The sequence below is a fragment of the Silene latifolia genome, chromosome 3, assembly GCF_048544455.1.
Source record: "Silene latifolia isolate original U9 population chromosome 3, ASM4854445v1, whole genome shotgun sequence".
Classification (NCBI taxonomy): Eukaryota; Viridiplantae; Streptophyta; class Magnoliopsida; order Caryophyllales; family Caryophyllaceae; genus Silene; species Silene latifolia.
The window spans coordinates 77,159,987-77,164,381 of NC_133528.1; the positions used below are offsets into that span (position 1 = coordinate 77,159,987).

At 40.7% G+C, this 4,395-nt stretch overlaps 1 non-coding gene across 1 annotated transcript; it reads left to right on the plus strand.

Moving 5' to 3' along the window:
- The first annotated feature begins 643 nt into the window (after nucleotides 1-643).
- LOC141650533 (small nucleolar RNA R71) lies at nucleotides 644-750 on the plus strand. The gene has a single exon (XR_012546559.1). It is a non-coding gene; the product is annotated as a small nucleolar RNA R71 (small nucleolar RNA).
- The last annotated feature ends 3,645 nt before the right edge of the window (nucleotides 751-4,395 follow it).

The following is a 4,395-nucleotide window of genomic DNA, read 5'->3' on the forward strand; positions in this document are numbered from 1 at the left end:
GACATCAAAACCTTGGTCACTTTGTTGGTTGTATGAATTTTGGTTTTGGTAACCTTGGTTTTGATTGTAAAAGGGTCTTTGATTTTGGTTTCTCATTGGTGGTGGAGTGTATGTTGTTTGAGGGTTTTGGACATTTTGGCTTTTGTATGAGAGATTTGGATGGAATTTGGTATTCTCATTGTAAAAATTGGAGTAAGGGGTGCCACTCTTGTATGCTTGGAAAGCATTTACTTGTTCATTTATTCCCCTACACTCACTTTGATCATGACCTAAAGTACCACAATTCTCACATATCCCACTTGGGATTGATGAGGATGCCGTCATGACATTAACATGATGCTTTGGTGATTTTGAGACTTCTTCAATTCTAGCCATAGCTTTTTCAAACTTCAAATTGATTGTGTCAATGTGAGCACTAAGTTGAGCACCCAATTGAGTAACGGAGTCCACTTCATGCTTTCCTCCTCTAGTAGCTTTCCGAGGTCTACTATATTGTGAGTTATGGACCGCCATTTCCTCAATCTTGTTCCATGTTTGATTGTCATCAACTTCGGTGAACATTCCATTTGATCCCATGTTGAGAATGTTCCTTGAATCTTCATATAAACCATTCCAAAATTATTGTACCAAGAACCATTCGCTAAGTCCATGGTGAGGACATGAGCGACAAATTCCCTTGAACCGCTCCCAAGCTTCATACAAAGATTCTTCATCCCTTTGCTTAAAACCCGTAATTTGAGCTCTTAGCATGTTAGTCTTTTCCGGTGGGTAGAATTTTTTGTAGAAAACTAGAGCCAACTTCTTCCAAGAATCAATTCCGAGAGTGGCCTTATCAAGGCCCTTCAACCATTGCTTCGCGGTGCCGATTAGAGAAAAAGGAAATAAGACCCATCTAATTTGGTCTTGAGTCACACCGGTTTGAGAAATCGCATCACAATAGTCGCAAAAGGTTTCCATATGAGAATGAGGGTCTTCACTAGGCATCCCCCCAAATTGGCTCCTTTCAACTAATTGGATGAAGGCGGATTTGGCAATAAAATTTCCGGTTAGATATTGTGGTGTAGGAGTACCATTGGGTAGGTTCTCCTCGGTGGGTACGGAGTGTGATGAAAACTTAGGCATTGTAGGTTGATTTTGTGGGGTATTGTGTAATGGGTTCTCCTCTCCTTCTATTGCGAAAGGGTTGATGAACTCAATAGTTGGTTGAATAAATTCACTAATACCTCTCAAATTCCTCCTAACAAGTCTCCTATTGTTTGTTAAGGTTCTTTCAATTTCACGATCAAGAGGTAACAAGTCACCTTGTGACCTTCTAGACATGCAAAATATCAAACAACTTGAAAACAATTAGAACAAACCTTGAGGAGATTTACTTCCCCAAGGCAAAGACACAACTAATAACAATAAATAGAAATCTAAATCAAACAAACACCGTCCCCGGCAACGGCGCCATTTTTGATCGGGTCCGTTTCGTGTTCACAATTAAAGATGTGGTCGTTGGGTCACGGTCGAATCAAAACACAATTTATAACTTCACAAAACAACTCTACAATTAGTAAAGAGGCAAGTAAAGGTCGGATCCCAAGGGACGGGAATTGAGATGAGATTTCGATTGAAACTAGTGGTGTCTTTGGGGTGTCACAATTTGGGTTGATGTAGAAGGTCACTAACTAAAATAGCAATGGAAATAAACAAACAAGATGAATTAAAAAGGGTGTAAACAATTGATTAAAAAGCACTAGGGTGTCATGGGATCATAGGGGAATCATGGGATATGATCATACAAACAAGTTCTCAAATTATAAGCAAGCAATTATTGTTGTGATGGATTGAGTTGGGTTATATCTTACAATCCTAGGAAAGTTTGGGTCCCGAAGCCGAATCGATTAGATTGTACAACACCTACAAGTCGACTTAGTCTTCCCTACTCAACAACATGCATGGTCTAATGAGACTCGAGTTGGTTTATGTCTTACAAGTCTCATTGAAAAGATAGGTGATTGTGGTAAATGCAAGGATTCATAGGCTTAGCATTTCATCAAACATAAAATGTGCATGAGTTGAGATCAAAACAAGCAAGCAAATAAACCATGAAAGCATATTAATTTAAGCATGAATCATTCCCCATGTTGGTTTCCCCTAATCACCCATTAACCCTAGCTAAGAGACTACTCACTCATCATCATATTGAACATGCTAGCAAGGTTGTCAATCATACTAACAAAGTGAAACATGATGAACAAATAAAAGTAATTAGCAATAATTAAAAAGGGATTAAGAGATTATACCTACTAATGATTCCAATAACAAAGCAAGAATAATAGAAGTACTTGATGTTTGATTGAGAGGTTGTCAATCTCCCAATAATAACCCAAATAATCTTCAATTACCCAAAATAAAGGATGAATAAGAGAGAGATTAAAGAACTAGAACTTGGATTAAAACTTGATTAATACTTGATTACAATATTAAAGAGAGATTTGATTGATATTATTTACACTAATTATTGATAAGAAGAACCTGCTCCTCTAATTAGACTAATGGGGTATTTATAGTGAAAATTAGGGAGGATGCATTAGGGTTAACTAAGGGCTAAACTAGTAATTACACTTTTTAGATTGAGCAAGGAGGAGCCGGTATTTTTCGAAGGAAGGGCTTCATTCTTTGTTGCTTGGAGAAGAGGAAATCGGCTGTGAAGGAATCCGTGCGGATTAGGGTCGGGACGGGCGGATTCTGGCGATGGAATCCGAGCGGATTCAAGGGAATCCGGGCGGATTGTGGCGGTGCAATCCGAGCGTCTTTGGAGGAAACCGCTCGGATTGTGCTGTGAGGAGACGGGCGGATTGGAGACAATCCACTCGGATTGTAGTTCAGCACAATTCCTTCTTCTTTTCTTCCCTTTTCTTCATAAATTCCTTGGGGACTCAAGGATCCTTTCTCAACATTGCTCATCTACTATCATATGTACAAAGGCCTTCTAATCTTGTCTCTCCTTGATGCTTGGTCATTGGATTCGATCAATTTAGCCTCGTTTTGCCACGAAAATGCAAGATTCTTACTCCTTTCCTACCAAGGGATCAAAATCTCAAAGAATATGCAAAACAAAGAACTAAAGATAGTAAATGACCCAAATATGCACTAAAAAGCCTGGGAACGAGGCTAATTCGGGGACTAAATGTGAGCTAATTATGGTCACATCAATACTCTTCATCTAAGTCCTCTGAAAATGCATAGTCTCCTACCAGTTTTTCCGATCGACTCAAGTCACGAACCATGTCCACGTTTCTGATAAAGTAAGATGACCGGTAAACATTCACTACCTCAACACACCTCTTAGGGAGCACCCTTCTACCAGCCACCTGCCTCTCAATGGCATAATCTGAGGGGGCAGCTGGAGAAGAGGGCTCAATTGGCGATTCATCCAACAATACTTGAGAGGAGATAACTACAGGCGATGGTTGGGACGGTTGGGATGAGATCAGAATTGGCGATATTGGCGATAAAGGACGAACTACTGGAACTGACGTCGTAGTTGTTGTGCTTGAATGAGGAACACTTGAAGCAGCCTGCAACCTGGACTCAAGGAACTCTTGAGAGTTATATAGTGCATCATCACCACTAAAAAAGCTGAAAGACGGTCCTTCTAGAAGCGCCTTATCCCTCTTTTTCTTTTCCTTTTTTTCGTTCCACAAATTTTCATGATGTGAATCAAACACCTTGCCAACATGAGTGTATGCATTATTAAGGATCCCTTATAATTCAGCCATGACAGTGGGATTGTCTAGAAACGCATCATCTGCACAACTCATGTCAACCTCCTCCTTCTTCAACTCCTGCTCCTCGACTTTACCCACATCCTTCTTCAACTCCTTCTCCACTGCCACCTCCTCCTTTCTCTCCTTCAATTCATTCTCATCTTTCTCATTGTCCTTTTCCACTTCATCCTCCTCTATCTTCTCCATGGTAGCACCCTCCCTTACACAATCAGCACCTTCCCTTTCACCTTCTTCTGTACTCTGCTGTGAAAGGGAAAATCCTTCAAATAAACAATCTGCCAACTTTGACATTTGCGTGACAGCCGGGAAAGCGGGAGCCTTACACTTAGCATTTCTAACTGCTTTGGTAAAGTCACCATAAATGTCTGCAAGCCGAATGGCTGTGCTTGCCAAAACCTTGATGGATTCTTTCCTCTCATCAACCGGTTCAGCTTCAAGTTCAGGTTCAGGTTCAGGTTCAGGTTCAGGTTGAGGTTGACGCTCAATTTGAGGTTGAGGTTCAGGTTCAGGTAAACGTACAGGTACAGGTTCACGTTCATGTTGAGGTGTAACATAAGCAAATATGGGTTCAACAGAGCCCTTGCCAAAGCCACCCCCCTTCTGCTTCTCCAACTTAACC